The 21892-nt window shown below is 41.5% G+C and overlaps 1 protein-coding gene and 1 long non-coding RNA gene across 2 annotated transcripts in view; one reads left to right on the forward strand and one right to left on the reverse strand.

Moving 5' to 3' along the window:
- The window catches only part of LOC118144804 (uncharacterized), a 41578-nt gene extending 40120 nt beyond the window's left edge, over window positions 1-1458 (forward strand). Inside the window, exon 3 of the long non-coding RNA XR_013520782.1 lies at window positions 877-1458. This is a non-coding gene — a long non-coding RNA (uncharacterized LOC118144804). The remainder of the gene's footprint in view (window positions 1-876) is intronic.
- ANP32A (acidic nuclear phosphoprotein 32 family member A) overlaps window positions 1-21892 on the reverse strand; it is a 118910-nt gene that overhangs the window by 77235 nt on the left and 19783 nt on the right. The window lies entirely within an intron of this gene.

The following is a 21892-nucleotide window of genomic DNA, read 5'->3' on the forward strand; positions in this document are numbered from 1 at the left end:
TTAAAGAAGGATCTCTTTGTTAATGATATAATTGAAACGCATAAAAAGAAATTGACCATATTAAATTTCAAAATTCAATTTGAAACAATTAAAGCATTTAATTAAATTTGTAAATGGGACCAAAATTAATCCAAGCTCCTTATAAGCAATTATTAAAATCCTCTAGATGTAAAAAGAGAATGAGAGCATGATTAATATTTTAAATTGAACTGCAGTTTTTGCATTAGTAGCTTTAATTAATTGAATAATTAATTTTAAACCAACATTCTAAATGAGGATTTATTGACATAGATTAAGTGCATGGGTTTGGAGTCTCTAAGACTTGGTTAAAATTGCTCCAGATCACAATTTACTTAACATCTGTCATCCTCAGTGTTTTAGCTGTAAAATGGGAATAATGATACCTTCCTGAAATCAGATGTCTCCATAATTAATAATTCCAATAATGGTGATAACGATGATTAATGATAGCATATTTTTAAGAAAAGATATTGAACAATGTGTATGGTATGATTCCATTTTTTGGTCAAAAATTATATGCAAGCATAGGTGTAAAAACTCTCTGGGAGGCTACCTAGGTGACTTTAATTTTTCCATGTAATTATCATTTCTAATTTTTTAACAGTGTATATCTATTACATTATATCTATTTGCACACACAAGTAGATATAATAGATGTACATTTTATAATAGATGTGTGTATTCACATTTAAACATTTTAGTTGTAGTTAATTATTTTGTGGGGTGGGATTATGAGTAATTTTTACTATATTTTCTTTAATTGTATTAATTTTCTTTGTTGGACAGATATATAATTAGAACAAACATACACCAACATTTTACTTATTTATTTATTTATTTATTATTTTGAGACAGAGTCTCACTTTGTCACCCAGGCTGGAGTGCACTGATGGTATCTCTGCTTACTGCAACCTCCGCCTCCCGGGTTCAAGCAATTCTCCTGCCTCAGCCTTCTGAGTAGCCGAAACTACAGGTGTGTGGCACCACGCTCAGCTAAGTTTTGTATTTGTAGTAGAGGAGGGATTTCACCATGTTGGCTAGACTGGTCTTGAACTCCTAAGCTCAAGTGATTTGCCCACCTCAGCCTCCCAGTGTGCTGGGATTACAGGTGTGAGTCATCATGCCTGGTCCACCTGAGCATTTCAAGGTCAGGAGAGAAACTTTTTTTTTCTCTTTTACTTTTAATCTCACATGAAGACTCTATCGCCAGGGTTGAGGGAGGAAGAGAGAAGTCGTGCTCAGTATCTTCCGTCATCACAGCCACCAAGTGGGTCAGAATCCTTCCGGGGCCGTGCTCAGTTGCAGCACCTTCCCTGAATGAAGAACGCCCTAGTACTTGCCTTGAGGCTGGGTGTGGACTGATCCCCTGTACCTGCTTCCTTCCTGACGACCAAGGCGCTCTTGCTTCACACTGTAAAGGAGGTTTTTAAGTAGGAAAGGCCTTTGACTCCGTTCCTCTTCTTTGGCCATCCCCTTTCACTTCCTACTCTCTCTTCTAAAGATTTTAATTACTCTTGAGGCCTCGCAAACCACCCCCCCCCGCCCCCCGAGAATAAATTTCCAAATCTGTCTCTTAAATTCCATCCTCTTCCCAGGACCCCAGCCAGGCTGCCCAAATATCTACTTGATGTTCCCATCTCAAATACAACAAATCACAGATTGAGTTTTGTAGCCTACAAAGCAGATTTTTGTTCTTTTTTTTAAAATTTTTCTGATAATGGTTAACAGGACCTTCAGTTATTATTTTTATTTGTTTATTTATTTTGAGACGATTTCTCACTCTGGTGCCCAGGCTGGAGTGCAGTAGTGTGATCTTGGCTCACTGCAGCCTCTACTTCCCAGGCTCAGGTGATCCTCCCTTCTCAGCCTCCTAAGTAGCTGGGACTATAGATGTGTGCTATGACACCCAGCTAATTTATTTATTTATTTTTTTGAGACAGTCTCTCTCTGTCGCCAGGCACCAGGCTGGAGTGCAGTGGTGCAATCTCGGCTCACTGCAACTTCCACCTCCCGGGTTCAAGCAATTCTCCTGCCTCAGCCTCCCGAGTAGCTGGGACTACAGGCGTGCACCACCATGCCCAGCTAATTTTTGTATTTTTAGTAGAGACAGGGTTTCACCATGTTGGCCAGGATGGTCTTGATCTCTTGACCTTGTGATCCACCTGCCTTGGCCTCCCAAGGTGCTGGGATTACAGGTGTGAGCCACCACACCCGGCCAAAACTCAGCTCATTTTTAAATTTTTTTGTAGCGACAGCATCTCCCTGTGTTGCTTAGGTTAGTCTTGACCTCCTGGGCTCAAGCAGTCCTCCAGTCTCAGCCTCCCAAAGTGCTGGAATTATAGGCGAGAGCTACTGCACCTGGCCAATCTCCAGTTATTCACTTAACCAGACAAGTGTATTCAACTTCACCTCACATATCATTCTACCCACCAGGATCCTTCCTGACTTCCTCTCTCCCAGAGAGTACACTGTCTCACCTGAGCCATCGAGGCTTCGTGACACCTTGGACTCACACTTCTAGAGCACCTCTCACTTTGGACTGTCACCCTTTGCTTAGATATTTTTGTCCCTGACAAGACTGTCCCTGCCAAAAACCAGCACTATATCAGGGTATCCCCAGCACTGACCACAACGCCTGTAAGATGGTCTCATCATTTGTTCATTTCTTGAAATTAAAGCAATGCATTATAAGCCTTAAAAATTTCCTCCCGACACTGAGCAGAGGCAAATATTCTTTACAGAAGAATACCAAATACTATATGAAGGTACCCCCACCCTCTACCCCAAGTATGGGCTGGACATGGTGACTGACTTCCAAAGAATAGAGTATAGAAAGGGAAAACCAATGTTTATATATAGTGTAGGAACCTGGCAAACCCACCGTAATCAAGTGATGAAGGTTAGTATCATTGGCAATGTCAAGTTGACATCACGTACCCTGATACGACATGTCGAGAAAGGCGCTTCATCTCCTTAGTATTCTTCTCAAACCATTACCAGGAGAAAACACCTGACAGACCCAAACTGAGGGACATTCTGTAAATACCTGACCAGTGCTCCTCAAACTGCCAAGGTCACTAAGAAAAAGAAAAAGAAAAAGAAAAACAAGGAAATACGGAGAAACTGTCGCAGACCAGAGAAGACGAAGCAGACATGATACCTAAATGTCCTGTGAGATCCTGGAGTGTGTCCTGGAACAGGAAACGGGAAGCAGTGAAAACACTCATGAAATCCAAATTCGGTTTGGAGTCTGATTAATAATAACGTATCCAGCACATGCTGGCTTTTTAGCTTTGACAAGGGCACCGTGGCAATTTAAGATGACAGTATTTGGAGGAACTGAAACTGGGTAAAGGACCTTTCTGTGTTGGATTTAACAGCTTTTCTGTAAGTCTAACATTATTCCAAAATAAAGAGTTTAACAAAATCACTTCTCCCTGTACAACACCCCCTGTGAAGGCCAAAACGTCAAGCATCTCTATCTGGATACAAATAGAATCCATCAGTTAGATAGTATGTAGTAGAGCTGAGCACTGAAAGCAACATTTTACTTTTATTCTATGCTGATTCTATGGTCTGTGAAGGCGAATGGCAATTGTTTGTCCTATCCATCCTTCACTAACAGAACTCACCTGCAACCAGCCTGATGACAACACTTACCTGCCTCCCTCACTGCCTGGGCTGACCCGGTGATTAACCTTTGCTCAGTGCCATGGAGAGAGAAGTGTGTGACATTTCCAAGTCGTCTCCTTCAAAGGGATGGGTACACCCTTCTTCCCTTCTTCTTACCTCCTGGCAGGTGTGAGAATGGGAAGGCTGGGAGGTGGCACTCTGAGACAGACCAAGGAACCCGAGAGCAGGAGCCTGGGTCACACTGGTCTTGATGGAGACAGATCATACGCATCCATTTTTTTAAAACTGGAAAATTCAGAAAGCATGCAGGTGCATATGGAAGAAAGTAAGAATGACCTGCAATTGTACCACTTGGAAATAGCTTGTTTTGACATCTCCAGTATCATTTATGAGATAAATAGATACACATGAGATTTAAAAATCCTCCCATGATCCTCGACATCTAGTGTTACATCTTACTTTTAAATTTTAATATTATATCATAGGTACTTTATATATATTTTTAGAAGATATTGTTTGGCTGTTTGTGTGATATGCATTATGGTGCTGAAGGACCATGGTGAGTATGAATTTGGTGTTGCACAGACTTTCGTTCAGGTCTCATTTGGGCCATTGACTAGCTATATGACCTCAGGCAAATTGTGCCATCTCGCTATAAAATAAAGGTAAATAAAGGACTTGCCTTTTAGAGTTATTTCGAGGATTGAATAAGTTAATGTATGTAAAATCTCTAGCACAAGGCCTGGATCAAAGTAAATTCTTAATAAATATAAACTATTGTGATTATTAATATGATTCTTTTAAAAATTTTTATGACAAGGTCTTGCTCTGTCACCCAGGCTGGAGTGCAATGACACAATCACAGCTCACTGCAGCCTCAACCTCCTGGGCTCAACTTATCCTCCTACCTCAGCCTCCTGGGTATCTGGGATTACAGGTGTGCAACACCATGCCTGGGTAATGTTTGCATTTTTTTGTAGAGATGAAGTTTCACCGCATTGTCTAGGCTGATCTTGAACTCCTGGGCTCAAGCAATCCACCCACCTCAGCCTCCCGAAGTGATGAGTACTTGAAATGAAAAAATAATAATGCAAGGAATTGATCATAAAGGTGATAGGAAAGCTGAGAAATAAAGTGGGGAAATTAAATAACCCAAAGGTTAACAGCAGGTAGACAGCACTACATTAGGTGGAAGGACAAAGGGAAAACATGGTGTAACCAAAGCCCAGGGCCAGGGTCACCTGGAGGAAGCTAGAATCACAGCACTTTTTCTGTGGGAGATAAACCCATGGAGGAAATCCAGCTATTTCTGGAGATGCCATTTGTGGTAAAGAGGGCTGGGCCGGGGAAAAGGACCTTGGATTGGCCCTTCCACCCTCTTTGTAATCTCCCTCTAGCACCCCTCAACCCATTCAGAAGCCTGGGAAATGGGGTCTTAGCCTCCGTCAGCTACAGAGCAGAGCAGGGCAAGTGGATCTGATGGAAACAGATCCAATGAAGTGGTTCTGATAGAAACAGACCCAGAACTAGCACAGTCCACCCCTTTTCCTATTCAATATTCATTCTCATCCTTCCCCTCTATTTAACAAAATGAAACATGAAGGCTGTATCCTCCATGTGCAGGTGCTTTCTTCTTTCCTCCAAAAAGAAGGGGTGCAAATCTCTCTAGTCATTATGCCCACCTCATGCCCAAGATGTTCAGGTGAATTTCAGCCCTCCCCATCTAGTCTGAATGTTACTTCTCATGGTCTGTTGAACTTATTGTAAAATTAAACACGAGCAATACTCCTTATATAAAATACCCAAGGAAGAGGGAGAGTGAAAAAATATCAATCGTGAATATGTATGTAAAACGTGCATGGATGCTTCAGTTCTCATTTCTATAACTGGTCACAAAGCCATTCCACTTCTCATTCCACGTTACCCTGGCCCTCAGCCAGCACCTTAGCTAGCTGGGGTAATTTGCTTGGTGGGAAATACCTGAATGGCCTGAGTCTTTCATATACTTTGAGTTACTTTAGTGTTTTTTGTTTCTTTCTTGGTTTTTAGAGGGAGTCTTGCTCTGTTGCCTATGCTGGAGGGCAGTGGGGCCATCTCGGCTTATTGCAGCCTCTGCCTCCTGGGTTCAAACCATTCTCCCACCTCAGCCTCCCAAGTAGCTGGGATTACAGGTGCCCGACACCATGCCAGGCTATTTTTTGTATTTTTAGTAGAGACGTTTATCACCATGTTGGCCAGGCTGATCTTGAACTCCTGACCTCAAGTGATCTGCCTGCCTCAGCCTCCCAACATGCTGAGATTACAGTTGTGAGCCACCGCACTTTAGCTTTAATTGGCCTTTAATACTGGGTGTGCAGTTACTATCCTTGAAACATTTTCCTATTCCAAGTGGCACCCCAGTGACTCCCGAGGTTTCAGGTACAGTGGTCCTTTCCGTAGCAACGCAATTTTCCTTTGATAATTGGTACTACCTACCCCAGACAGTATAGTTATCCTTTCTCAGCCTGTGGGAGACTTAACTTCAAGTTCAATGGAAGTATATTATATCTCCTGAAGGAGCAGAGCCCGGGATTTTGGGATGGAAAGGAAGAATTCTTCCGGTAATTTTATTAGCTGTAATAGTGAGGAGAGACCACCCCCAATTTTACCCCATGGTTCCTAGACCTTTTAGGGTGGCAATTCAGCGTTGCAGATGCTGCCTCCTGGAACATAACCACAGGAAGTCTAACGGGTCATTCTCTGTTTTGTTGGGTCACCTATTTCTGAGCGAGGGGGTATGTGATAATCAGTGAATTCCATGAGCAGAAGCCCATTGCTGCATTTTTATTGCTATGAAGTGAGTACTTTGGTAAAAATAAATACATAGATGAATACATATATTGCATGGGATTTAATGATGGTAAATAAGGTTTTCTCTAACTCTTACAGATGATTATGTTGGCAAAGCCATGTCCCACAGGGAAGACAAACCAGCACCCTCAAATAGGTGTTTATGTTAATTAGGACAAATTGATAAGAACAATATAACAAAATTTCTAGTGGCTTGGGCCGAGTGTCACATTGGGGTCACCACCTGAGACCTTGATCACCACCTGTGGTGGTCTGTCCTGCAGACCGTGACCAAGGACAGGATGAATGATTGCAGTCTCACACCCAGTACAGTGATTCCAAGTGGATGAGGGATGGTCATCAGCTGCTTTCAGAGGGTGACTGCAGCTAACCAATGACAGGTCCCTGTACCTCCTCACATTTACTCAGTATAGATTTAATAACAGAGGTTCTAAGTCAACATGCTTGTGGATGATTAGCATGGTTAAAAGAGTGATTTTACAAATGATAAAAGCTTTTGGTTCTGGGGTCCAGAATAAATACCGTTAATGGGTAATTCCCCTTGGACCTCCCCCTGAGAGGGACATCAAGCACAAAGTTTACATGAGCAAACAAATTAGAGTAGAGACAAAGGGATGTGGGGTAAACAGACTTAACTGGGGAAGCTTTTTGTCCCTATCTTTTACCCTATGACTTAAAATTCTAACATAATGAACTGGCTGCCTTCAGCTCATTCCATTAAAATCTTTTGGCCTTCCAAAAGGTTTGAGACTATAATCTAACTTTCCCTAATATTTCTCTAATATTTTGCCAGCCACCTGGAGTGAATTCCAACGGTGCGTAGTTGACTGATCATCCCGGGAAATGGTGTTCAGTCTTAGTTTTTGCTATTGGTTGTCCTAAGCTAGATCCATAATCGCATTTGCTTGATGTGGCCATTATTTTTAAGAGCCTCCTCTAGAGTGGATGCCCTCTGATGAACATGTGCATGGGGCGTGCATATCCCCACACTCCATATCTATTTCATATATCCATCCTCATACCTCTTACCCAGACTTTATTGTCACCAATCTTACAATCTGGTTTTTTTCAAGTCCTAACCAGGTGGCCAAACTGTTAGCCACTGCCTAAAACTCAAGGTCGATCTATTCATTTATCACGTCATTCTCCTTCCATCTGCAGTGGGCAGCTAGATGAATGACTCTAAGTTCTGTCTATTGGGCAATGGAAGTTCCTCATAAGGGCACAGATTGAAGTGAGGGAGGACCAGCACTGTAGCACAAGGTGGCAGATGTTAAGTTGCATGTGCCTTCCAGACCTACGTGTACCTGATCTCAGAGCTGTCACCTCCATTTGATAAGAGTTTGTTTCTGCAGACACCCAACCTTAAGGTTTAGAGGATCAGAGAACCCTCACTTCATGGTGGGAAACTCAAGCCACTTAGTCACTCATTCTTATGGTGGAGACTGGCACTCAGCTCATGTCTCCCAATCTAGGATTGAGAGGCTGCCACAGCTGAGCTCCCTGTGAAATTTCTCAAAGCCCACAGGAACAGCTTTTCCCAAGGTAACCTGGTTCCCAGATCTAATACCTGGTTGATATGGCAACATTGGTGCCTGTTCCCTTTCAAGGCAGGACATCTCAATAGGGACATCTCAATAGGGACATCTCAATTTGAGTTCCCTGCGTGAGCAGCTGAGGCCTCTGTTGCAACCATCACAGTTCAACATCTTCCTCTGTCTCTCTTACTCTCTAATAGATTGCTGTTCCCAACTGCAGTCTCCAGTATACCTTCTGTCTGTCAAGTCCCATCTTAGAATTGGCTTCCTGGGGAACCAATGAAATAGTCAAATGTTCAGACTACAAAGTCCTTGAGGTAAACCAGAATCTTCTTCCCTAAGATTAGTTGTCAGCTCAGAAAGGTGTAGCTTTGCTTCAAAACACTCTGGCACTATGCGAGGGTTCTCTTATTGGGACTTCCCTGTTACATACAGGCTTTTCATTCCTACAAACCTCCAAGTACTGTTGGATCTGTTGGGTCACCATCCTGAGCCCCAGGCAGCGTGGCCTGTGCCACACCTGGACCCACTACAGAACCTGCTGTTGCTTTGGGCCTCACCTAAAATTCAGTGTTAACAAGTTACTTGTTAGATGGGTTGGAGCATCACACCCAGTCTATAGCCTCTGAAATCCAAAGAAGCTCAGAATGGTACAGATAGTTCAATAAAACAGATGAATTGTATGAGCGTGTCTTATAGACTGATGTCTACTATATGGCAGTGACTCTGGGAGATGCAAGAAAGAAATGAGAAATGGTTCAGCCTGTGAAGGATTTGGTCCAGTCAGTTATGCAGCCATGTGAGTCGTGGCTGTGACACTTTGTGGGCAGTGCCATGTGGCGTTTATGTATGAAGCGCCATGAGAGAGCAAGGAGAGAGTAATCATTCCAGCCCTCCCAGGCTGGGTGAGAGAAGTGGGTGATATCTGGTCATGTTAAACTGTAAGCTGATCAGTTCAATAAACAACAAAATATCTTATTGATGCCAAAGACAAAAAGTGTTAAGATATCTCATAACTCTGAGATTTAAGCTGTTCCTAAGTATGGAATTTATAGATCAGATACATTTTTTTTTTTCTTGGTTGGGATCCTAAAAATGCAACAGAATGACTTTCTGTTCATTTATAAAAGGAGAATTTTAAAAAAATCAGATAATTTCTGATTGCTCTTCAGAGCAATGACAATATAATCCTCACCATTGTCACCTTCTGTTCACAGCCTGTCACTGAGTGGAGATAAATAACTACACACTTAATTATAAGTTATGTGCCAATTTGGGCGCACTAAGTATTCTACTGGTTGTACACTATTGGCACCAAGTTTTGAGAGTTGAGCACAGCCTTTCTTTTGTCTTTTATTGCCAAATCAGAGGCAAGATATTCAGAACACTCCAGCCTTAATTCCTATTCACTATTTCTAATTATTTAAAAACTAAGACGTCTTCTTGAAAATAAAGTAGGAAAATGTTCAGCTACTTGAGGGAACAATCTGTACACAACATCTTGTACACACTTAGGTCAAATACAAGACTGAATAATTTATATTTTCCTAGCGACAGCAAAGACTATTTTGGACTTTCTTTACAAAAAGGAATTATTCTGATGCCTACTTTCTAAACTAACACACACACACACACACGCACGCACACACACACACACACAGGAAATGTAAGTGCTTTGCTTCATAATCTCATAGCTAATATCTTAAGGTTTAATGTACATGTGAAGTAATGGTGGTGGCTAACAATAGTGGGTGTAAATAATACATAGACACACACTGCATAATGATGTGTCAGTCAACAGCAGACCACATATATGACCTTGGCCCCGAAAGACTATAATGCAGCTGCCCTATACAGGTGTACCATTCTTTCTTGTATGCTCTATTTTTACTGTACCATTTCTATGTTTAGAGATGTTTAGATACACAGACACCATTGTGTTAACAGTTGCCTATGGTATTCAGTACAGTTGTGTGCCATACAGGTTTGTAGCCTAGAAGCAGTGGGTTATACCATATAGCCTAGATGTGTAGTGGGCTATCCCATCTACATTTGTGTAACTACACTCTATGATGTTCACGCAACAGCAAAATTGCCAAATAATGCATTTCTCAGAACGTATCCCCATCCCGAAGCAAGGCATGACTGTATCTCCGAAAGTCTTCTTGATAACTTTGAGTCTTTTTAGCTGACTTCTTGGCAGACCTGATTATTTGAAGGTTGCTGTTTGTGACCTTGCAAATTGGCAGATGTGTCAGCTTTGCCATTCTCCTGTTGCTCACTTGTGCTTGCTTGTTTAGTGACATCTTTGATCCAAGGTCCCTTTGAAAGTCCAATTTTATAACGTGTCCATCTTGGGAGGGTTGCTTAGGTTAACAAGAGATGATTTAATCTGTAAATCCGTGTAACTTACCGCCCACAAACTCCAGTGCTTTTCCATGAGCTGGAAAAGAGGAAAATCTCAAGGGCATCATTGAGTCGGCCACTTGGACTTGTTGAGCCCCCTGTGGTCCCTCAGCTTTCTGGGGTTCCCATGAATAACATGTGGTTGTCACATGCTGGGGTGACAGTGCTAGTGTAAATCTTATTATTGCAAAATTGAGCTGGGGCAAAAATCCATTCAAACTGCAAGACAGACCAGTGGATTTTAACATGACAGCGTTATTAAAGTTTATTGATACGGTTTCAGATTCCACCCTACAACTAACCTTAAAAAGTGGCCACAATGATCTGTAAAGGCTCCTGAAATATTCCTCCCTCTCCAATTCCACATCGGTGTGAGCTTGGATTATCTTCAAATATTTCTGCCAACCAGCATTTCACAGCAAATTAAATGCCGAAGCAGATATAAGAATCTGGCTGTCTTCTGTTTGGCCAGACACTAAGAAGATTTATAAAGTAATGATTTAGTTTTCTCACTAAAATTTTTTTGTGTCTTGGGAAATACAGTCATTTCTAATAAAATGTATGTTTCTATGTTAACATACAATGGGTCCTTGTTATTTTAAAGCAAATAAGTAAATTTTTTTTAACAATTCCCAGATTTAATTTTTAATATCTATGTTATTGTTGGAGATAAGCTTCATACATAAAAGCTCTTAGGATTTTCAATAATTATGCAGACACCAAAAAGTGGAGAAAATGAATGTGTAACAGTGACATTAGCAATAAGGATAGGGCCGGGCGTGGTGGCTCAAGCCTGTAATCCCAGCACTTTGGGAGGCCGAGGCGGGTGGATCACGAGGTCAACAGATCGAGACCATCCTGGTCAACATAGTGAAACCCCGCCTCTACTAAAAATTACAAAAAAATTAGCTGGGCATGGTGGCGCGTGCCTGTAATCCCAGCTACTCAGGAGGCTGAGGCAGGAGAATTGCCCGAACCCAGGGGGCGGAGGTTGCGGTGAGCCGAGATCGCGCCATTGCACTCCAGCCTGGGTAACAAGAGCGAAACTCTGTCTCAAAAAAAAAACAAAAAAAAAACAACAAAAAACAATAAGGATAAATTTGATTAACATAACAAGGAGTAAAAATAAATTTTGGAAGACTACTATGATGTCCTTCTTAAAAATGACTTTATGTTTTTAGAGCCATTTTAGGTTCATAGCAATATTGAGAGGAAGGTACAGAAATGTTTCGTGTACCTTCTGCCTTGACACATACATAGCCTCCACCATTATCGTCTTCCACCAGAGTGTACATTTGTTACAACTGATGAGCTTACGCTGGCACTTCATGATTACCCAAAGTCTGTAGTTTACATCAGAGTTTGCCTCTGATGTTGTGCTTTCTATGTGTTTGGACGAACGTATAATGATAGTTATTCACCATTATAGTATCATACAAAGCATTTTCAGTTCCCTAAAAATTCTCTGTGCTCTATTTATCTATTTACCACCCTGCCTCAGGCTCTGGCAACCCCTGATCTTTTTACTGTCTCTACAATCTTGCCTTTTCCAGAATGTCCTATAGTTGGAATCATACAGATGTACCCCTTTCAGACGTCTCCTTTCACTTAGTTATATGCCTTTCAGGTTCGTCCATCGCTTAATAGCGCATTTCTTTTCAGTGCTGAATAATATTTCATTGTCTGGATGTACCACAGTTTATTCATTCACCTATGGAAAACATCTTGATTGCTTCCAAGTTTTGGCAATTATGAATGAAGCTGCTATAAACATTGTTGTGCTGGTTTTTGTGTAGACATAAGTTTTTAACATCTTTGGGTAAGTACCAAGGGCACAGTTGTGGATCCTATGATAGCAGTATGTTTAGTTTTGTAAGAAACTGCTACACTGTTTTCCAAAGTGGCCACACCAGGCTAGAGTGCAGTGCTGCCCTCACAGCTCACTGCAAGCTTGGCCTCCCCACTTCATGCAATTCTCCTGCCTCAGCCTCCCGAGTAGCTGGGAGTACAGGTGAGTGCCACCATGACCAACTACTTTTTTTTCCTTTTTGTAGGGGGGATGTGGATGGGGTTTTGACACGTTGTCCAGGGTGGTCTCAAACTGGCCTCACGTGGTCCACACATCTCGGCCTCCCATAGTGCTAGGATAACAGGCATGAGCCACTGTTCCTGGCCAATGGCATCTCATTGTTGTTCTAATTTGCATTTCCCTGTTGATATATGATGTGAGCATCTTTTCATATGTTTACCTGTCATCGGAATGTCATCTTTTGTGAGTCAACTGTCAAGGTCTTTGGACATTTTTCTTAAAAAAATTGAGAAAAATTTTGTTTATAAAGTACAACATAATATTTTGACAACGTCTATGTGTGGAATGGCTAAATCAAGCTAATTAGCATACACATTACCTCACATGCTTGGCCTTGTATACAGCCAATTAAAAAACCACATTCTGTGTGTGACGTGAAGGATGTGTGCTTTGCAGACGGTTGTCGCGGGTCTGTAAAGGTATGTCACGTCAAGTGAGGTACTGATGTGTTCTCACCTCTATCCCTTGCTGGTTTATTTGTTTGTCCTATTCGTGAGATGAGCATATTAATATCTCCCATTGAAGCTATGAGTCGTCTGTTTATCTTTGCAGTTCTGTTCACATTTGCTTTACACATTAGAAGACTGCATTATTAACGCAGCTTGCCATCTCAGGAAACAGGAAGCAGGAAGCCCCTATCTCTGCCTGATGACATGCCTGTAACCCAGGTGTCATGAAGCTTTCCCTTTAATTTGCCTTTATAATTCTGCTTCTCTCACTTTATAAGAGGAAGGTGTCTCACTTATCCATTTCACTTCTAACTATGTCTCTGCTTCTGGGGCAACAAAGAATGGTACACCGAAACATCAATTATCAATTGGAAGCAAGGCACCATAAACTTAAGGCGTGGTTTGTCATCATCCAGACATCTGTGTGTTAAGGGCACAGCATGGCACTAGATCATTATGGGATTTTCGGCATATGACTCAGAAGAAGATTCTAAAAAGTTGAATGACATTGCATAATAAAATTCCTTCCATTTCCACTCAGTGACATATGTAAACATATACATGTTTATATACATATGCTTTTACATACATACATATATATATATATATATATATATTTTTTTTTTAGACAGAGTTTCGCTCTTGTTGCCCAGGCTGGAGTGCAATGGCATCTCGGCTCACTGCAACCTCTGCCTCCTGGGTTCAAGTGATTCTCCTGCCTCAGCCTCCTGAGTAGCTGAGATTACAGACAGGTGCCCATCACCATGCCCATCTGATTTTTCTATTTTTAGTAGAGACGGGGTTTCACCATGTTGGCCAGGCTGGTTTCAAACTTTGACCTCAGGTGATCTGCCTGCCTCAGCCTCTCAAAGTGCTGGGATTACAGGCATGAGTCACCATGCCTGGTCTATAAACATATTTTCTGAGTATTAACATATAAGGAAATAACAGTAGAAATAGAATTTATTCTGAACCTTGTCTCATTTTAATAACCAGTGATATTTGCCCTGCATATATGAACTAACTGAAAAAACAAAAGCCTATTAAGGAATGCATATATAATTTAATACAATTTAAACCTGATACAGTTAATGTAATTCAACATTTTATACTTAATAAATAAAAAATATTTATAACCGTGAGATTATATTTCATTTTATACGGATGATATTTGAAATGATAACTCAATCTGGAATTTCTTAACATTTAGAATCATCTGAAAGTTTAAAATTAAAATAAAATTTCCCATATTTTAGTTATACTTAAGGATAATATGGTAATCAATTAAAAGAACTTTGAAACATAAATATATTTTTATGTAAAATTTTGAGTTGAAGGAGAAAAAAAGATGTAACATTTTTGACTGTTAAGGATGAGCTAGATCTGCTGGGCACAGTGGCTCATGCCTGTAATCCCAGCACTTAGAAAGGCCAAGGTGGGCAGATTGTCTAAGGTCAGGAGTTCGAGACTAGCCTTGCCAACATGTTGAAACCCCATCTCTACTGAAAATACACCAGCCATGGTGGTGTGCGCCTGTAACCCCAGCTACTCAGGAGGATGAGGCAGGGGTGCTTGAATCAGGGAGGTGGAGGTTGCCGTGAGCCAAGATGGTACCACTACACTTCAGCCTGAGTGACAGACTGAGACTCCATCACACACACACACACACACACACACACACACACACACACACACAGATGAACTAGCTTGTGTATGTTTTAAATAGACAATGGAAATCAAATCACATAGTAATTCTTTTCCTATTTATTTATTTTTATATGGAGTTTCACTCTGTCGCCCAGGCTGAAGCACATAACACAATCTCAGTTCACTGCAACCTCTGCCTTTTGAGTTTAAATGATTTTCCTGTCTCAGACTCCCAAGTAGCTAGGACTACAGGCATGTATCACCATGCCTGGTTAATTTTAGAGATGGGGTTTCACCATGTTGGCCAGGCTGGTCTCAAAATCCTGACCTCAAAAGTTCTCTACTATAAATACAAAAAAATAGAAGGCATGGTGCTGTGCACCTGTAATCTGGCTATTCGGGAGGCTGTGGCAGGACAATCGCTTGAACCCAAGAGCGGGAGGTTGCAGTGAGCTGAGATCACGCCACTGCACTCCAGCCTGGGCCATAAAGCAAGACTCTGTCACAAACAAATAAACAAACCCAAACTCATGCTGCCTTACTCTCGTGGGGCAGAACCCACAAGAGACACCATGTCCTCTGCAGTTCATTTTCACTTTTTTTAGTGTTATGAAGCAGGATCGTGTGTGTGTGTGTGTGTGTGTGTGTGTGTGTGTGTGTGTGTGTATACAGAGCCAGATGTAAAACTGTCACTGAAAGGACGAACTCATCTAAGAAGTCCTTAGGTAGCTCCAAGTAGCTCCCTGGAACTATTGGTGTTGTTTGTGCGCCCTCTGGTGGCCAATGGCCTTCCTTGTCAAGGTGGTTGGCACAGATCATCAGTTTCTTAACCCTGGTAGCATGAGAGGAATCACTTGGAAATTCTGATTTAAAAGCTCTACTGCTGGCCAGGCCCAGTGGCTCACTCTTGTAATCCCAGCATTTTGGGAGGCAGAGGCGAACAGATCACCTGGGGTTAGGAGTTCGAAGCCAGCCTGGCCAACTGGTGAAACCCTGTCTCTACTAAAAATACAAAAATTAGCCGGGCATGGTGGCACACATCTGTTGTCTCAGCTACGCGGGAGGCTGAGGCAGGAGAATCGCTTGAACCTGGGAGGCGGAGGTTGCAGTGAGCTGAGACTGGGCCATTGCAGCCCATCCTGGGCGATAAGAGTGAAACTCCATTAAAAAAAAAGTCTACTGCTGGGATGGACATTAGTATTTTTTTAAAAAAGAAATTTCCCAGGTGATTTAATGTGCATACAGGGATAACCAGTTCCAGGGGGACTTCATTTATTCATTTTTTTTTTTTGAGATGGAGTTTTGCTCCTTGCCCAGGCTATAGTTCAATGGTGCAATTTCTGCTCACTGCAACCTCTGCCTTCCAGGTTCAACTGATTTTCCTGCCTAAGCCTCCCAAGTAGCTGGGATATCAGGCATGAGCTACCACAGCTGGCTAATCTTGTCTTTTTAGCAGAGAATGGATTTCATCGTGTTGATCAGGCTGGTTTCCAACTCCTGACCCCAGGGGATCTGCTCACCCCGGCCTCCCAAAATGCTGGGATTACAGGTGTGAGCCACCATGCCCGACCCTGGGGATTTCATTTAGAATTACCAATTGATGGTTTTCTTTGATTCATTTTGCAAGTATTTATTGATCTCCTACTAGGTGTCAAGCACTGTGATAGGAGATGATGAGCAGCACAAAGACCAGTCCCTTGTCCTCATGTACATTACAAATATTAGTAAAATTTAAAAAAAATTAAAAAATAGTTATTGGAGCTCAGAATGGGAACACCTGGGTACATCTGGAAGTCAGCAAAGGCTTCTCTGGGGACTCGATTTTTGAAGTGAGGTCTGAAGAGTGAGCTGCAGTTAACTAGGCCAGGCTGATGCACTGACACAGCTAGTTGCCTCAAGTCTTTTTGTTCTTGTCGGGCAAGTGGCCCATGCAGTTGGAGGCAGGCCTTCTTTGATACAGCTCTGGCCTTCTGCCCAGGTGGACGATGGGATCCCTGGATGACTGAGGATGATTACCTGTTAATTACATCAGGGTAACACGAATATAAAAGGAGAAAAGTGTTGCTCTTAAGGACAGCAAAAGGTGTGTAGGTGAAGAAGGGCGAGGAGGAAGACAAGGTGGAGCACAGAAAATCCAAGAAACGCAACTTTAAACAAAAAGAAGCCACGTCTCATCAGGCCAATTGGCAAAGGCATATAATATACACAGTGCTTGATGAGAATGGAAATTCTTCTCTCTGATCCAGCAAATTCACGGTTAGGAAGTGCCCCTGGAGAATTATGGGCATAGATATGTGGAGAGTCTAGCAGAGAAATGGAGTATGGCTGAGCTTAAAGAACAGGGTCATAACCCCTTTGGGAAGAGGGGTTTATTTTAAAGATAGGAAGAGTGAGTATTGTGTGGGCCTTTGCCTCAGTGGCTGAATTACCATTGATCGCTCCATGTGGGATTACATAAAAGAAGATTCATGTGTAGAAAAATTTCCATATAACAACCTCTCTTAGCCTTTTAATTTCAACCAAGTTTGACATACCTATCGAGTACCCGCTGATGCAAGGCTTGGGTGGGTGTGAAGAACTGCATGATAATGAGGGATGGGTGACATGCCTGGCTTCCTGTCCCCCAGGATGTAGGCTAGAGGGGAAGGCTGACAAGCAACACATTGAAATGCAGTAATTATAATAAAATAAATATTATATGTATATGAATGTGTGTTTAAAGTGTTATGAGAAGAAAGGTAAAGCAGTTTTCAAAATGTAAGTGAAGAAATGTGTCTGAGGAAGATTCCCAGAGGAAAGAACATGTGAACAAAATTTAAAGAAACAATTGGATTTCACTAGATTTGGCATAGGGGTAATGGTGGGGAGAAGGCCCTTCTGCTTTACGGAGAGAATTGCATGAGGCTTTATTTACTTACTGAGTCTTTACTGAGCACATTGATAAACGCCTTCTTTATACAGAGTGGTAGAATTTGGTATTGGGAAATTTCTGAACTGATAATCCAATCAAAATAGAATGCATTACAGTTCGGTTTTCAGAGGCAGCCCAGCTTCACTCATTTTGACGATGGATTTTTCTATGTGGTACAGAAAATTAAAGATGGCTTCTCTAATTGTTGCTGTTCTAATTGTATCAAGTTTGAATCAATCACTTGGCAAGTTGAAGTATTCGAAAAGCATGTATAACCAATTGCACGCTCACATTTAAATATTTTTTACAACATATATTCAAAAATACCTTTCCCCCAGTGTTTTACAAATAGAACTTATGTTTGCAGTTTCTTTCTGAGGTAATTGTAAAATCGGATCTTGATTATCTCACATATTAAAAATGATATAAAGGCTTATGTCGTAGATGTAAAGGCTGAGTGGTTTTCTCTGTGTTCTCTGTGTTACTCAGCTCAGCACTGCTAAGGCTGCCTCGGTCAGGTACGTTGTGCCCAACATCACAGGAGCAGTCAGCCTCAAGGTTCCTGGATGTCAAAAGATACCACCACTTTTCAGATTACTGGTATACACCACTCAACAGGTTCCAGAAAGTTAAAAACATACGTACTCAACGTAATGAGCAGAAATTCATCTTACTGCGGAATTGCTTATTAAAATCAATTTTAAGTAATACGCACTATTTGAATTTGGCAAAATTGTATTTGTATTGCATCAATTTGCAAACAATTGAGGTTAAATGTATTGTTTGCCTTTTAACTAGTTTTGTTTCTTTCTTTCTTTCTTTCTTTTTCTTTTTCTTTTTTTTTGAGATGGAGTCTCTCACTCTGTGGCAAGGTTGGAGTGCAGTGGCGGATCTCTGCTTACTGCAACTTCCACCTCCCAGGTTCAAGTGATTGTCCTGCCTCGGCCTCCCTAGTAGCTGGGATTACAGGTGCCCACGACCAGGCCCAGCTAATTTTTGTATTTTTAGTAGAGACGGGGTTTCACCCCATGTTGGTCAGTCTGGTCTCGAACTCCTGACCTCAGGTGATCCACCTGCCTCGGCCTCCCAAAGTGCTGGGATTAAAGGTGAGCCACCTCACTCAGCCCTTTTGAAAAATAATTATCTATTTATATTTTTGCCCATAATTTGTTTGGACCTTGATAGCTATATATATATGAGGTCTTCACCTAGTACACATTTTAACCATTTATCATAGTTTACAATTTTTCCAATGTAGTTATATCTACTGCTGCTTTTCTTTTCTTTTGAGTTTTTTTATTTTTATTTTTATTTTTGAGACAGGGTCTCACTCCATCACCCAGGCTGGAGTGCAGTGGTACAATCTCAGCTCGCTACAGCCTCAATATTATGGACTTAAGTGATCCTCTCACCTCTGCCTCCAGAGTAGCTGGGACTACAGGTGCATGCCACCACACCTTACTAATTAAAACAATTTTTTTTTTGTAGAGATTGGATTTTCCCATGTTGCCCAGGCTGGTCTCAAACTCCTGGGCTCAAGAGATTCTCTTGCCTAGGCCTCCCAAAGTGCTGGGACTACAGGCATGAGCCACTGCACCCAGCTGAGTTTCTAAAATTGCTCTTAAACTTAGGATATTAATTATTCCCCATTGAGAGAGAGAGAGATTCTGTTTGGTGAATAGAACCTGACAGATATGTGACTTTATTTTCTCTATTTATGAACTGGAATTTACATATTTAACTATTTGGTCTACCTAGGCATTTCTGGCATATGATATGAAAAGGTAATTTAACTTATATTTTCCCCAAATAAAAAATTCTTGGCTTGAGCACCATATTGAATAATTCCTATTTTATGACTGTTGGCAAGTGAAGTTATTATATCAAGACCTCATGTTTCTTCTTTAATGTTGATCTGGAAAGACCAATTCTCTCAAAATCTGAATTTCCTTGGCCCAGATATAGTTGCTAAAGTGTGTGTGTGTGTGTGCGTGTGTGTGTGTGCGTGTGTGTGCGTGTGTGTGTGTGCGCGCGTGTGTGTGTGCGTGTGTGTGTATGTGTGCGTGTGTGTTTATATATTTTTAGTAGAGATGGGATTTCTCCATGTTGGTCAGGCTGGTCTAGAACTCCCGACCTCAGGTGATCCACCCACCTCGGCCTCCCAAAGTGCTGGGATTACAGGTGTGAGCCACCATGCTCAGCCAATTTTTTTCTTTGAGGTAAAAATGAAAGCTAGCTTTTTTCTCCTTATATTACTGAGTAACAAACAGTGTATCATCATTTGCATTTTACGCTTGTGAATATTTTGCCTGTTTATGTTTTGTAAACTGGTATCATTTGATTTTGACTAATAGCAATAAATTTTGATTTCAGTTTGCATGCGCACATCTAAAAATCAGAAAGCCAATTTCTTTAATTACTGTAAGTAAAACCCTGACTGATTCTAAATTTAAAATACATTCCTAAAGGGGAAGTACAAAATTAAGAAAAAAAAAATCAATTCACAAAACAGAGAAAATAATAACAGTCAACATGTTGATTAGACGAATAGACCATGAAGTAAATAAAGAGGAGGGGAATTTTGTCATGAGAGGAAGGAAAGAAGAGGACCCCCTCCTCCCACCCCCACTGAGGACAGTGCTGGAGTGGGTTGGCCAGACATTCCAGAGAAAATTGTGAAATCCAGCAGGAATCCAGCCAGGCTAGATCCTGGTCTGCTGCTGGAATATGTCATTTAATATATAAAACCCAGTGGTGAAATACTGGCTGCCTCCAGATACAGCGCTGGGTTTAAATATATTAAATGATGCCAAAGAAAGAATCCATGCCAAGTTTCTCTGAGCCTCACTCAGTCATTCCTGCATGTCGGAATTGGGCAACTAACAGGAGGCCACAGGTGCTAGGACTGAGCAGGTAAAGAAGCGAAGTCAGCAGAGTGGTGCTAGCAATGGCATTATTAATAAATTATTAAAACATTCCACTTTTCACACACCTGACACTGGGAATTCCTTCTACAAATTAGTAAACACACAAGCCAAATTGTTCAAGCTACGTTGTGCAACCTTTTCAAAGGCAATAGTAGAAAATGTCCACACACTATTCATTGAGGGCTCACTGCTAACTACATCAGCATGTGTCAAATTAAATATGCACCTTAGTTTACTGTGATTTAGCAATAAATATAAAGGATCTGTATTGACGTTATGTTTTATGCTTCTTCCCTATGGGGGAGAAAACCCAAACACAAAAGTTTGTCTTGAAAGCAGAGAGCAGTGACATGTGCTTCATGATACTGGTATCATTTACCACTAAAAAAGTGGAGCCAGGCTGGGAAGAAGAGTTTAGAACAACCTATGCAACATCTGCAGCTGTTATCACTAGCTGCAGAATGGACCACTCTGTGACAATACCTAAGGTCTATATAAATGTAGGACCAGTATGGCATTGGCCATACAGATGTGCAGTATCAGTACAGAATGTTCAAGTACTTGCTGTGGATCTCTCCCCATCCACTGCAGTTAACTCGCGAGGTAACTCCCTGTGTGGGTCATACCCACGAGCCTGCAGGGACACGGCGCTAACCTCTGACTATTCCTGCTTTTGGTGTGGCTCCCAACACCCTAGGCACTCGCTGAAGAACTTTCCAGAGGGGCTTTACAGTTTTCAGGGAGCTATCTGGGAAGTCTGACAGGCATTAATTTAATTTGTACTTCAGGGGAAAAAAAGGAAAAGAAAACACTTGGGAGAAACATGGCTACTTTTGTGTAAAATAAATTTTTGCCTATGAAAGACATTTTGCCTTTAAAACATATGCTCTTTTCTCCAAAGTTGCAGCTGAACTTCTAGACCCAAATTTTTCAGATCTTGAATTACACTTGAAAAATGAGCAAGAACAGGTGGTGAAAGACAATTTCACGGTTGTGGAAAGTACTGACATGTGAGTCAGAAGAACAGAGTTTAAGGTTCAGCCCAGTCAATTGCTAACTGTGTTCTTGGGCAAATTGCTTGGCATAAACAAAAGACATAAACAAATATATTTTAAAAGCAAATACATACAACTGTTAGGTTTTCTTATTATCACATCCCCCATCAAATTTGAGATCAGACCAGTATTTTATAAAGAGCTGCCTTAAAATCAGAAAATGAGCCAAGTGCAGTGGCGTACACCTGTAATCCCAGCACTCTGGGAGGCCAAGGCGGAAGGACTGCTTGAGCCCAGGAGTTCAAGGCCAACCTGGGCAACATAATGAACTCCCATCTCTACAAAAAAAAGTTTTAAGAATCAGCTGGGCATGGTGGTGTTTGCCTGTGGTCCTAGCTACTTGGGAGGCTGAGGTGAAAGGATTGC

This window comes from Callithrix jacchus, chromosome 8, assembly GCF_049354715.1.
Source record: "Callithrix jacchus isolate 240 chromosome 8, calJac240_pri, whole genome shotgun sequence".
Classification (NCBI taxonomy): Eukaryota; Metazoa; Chordata; class Mammalia; order Primates; family Cebidae; genus Callithrix; species Callithrix jacchus.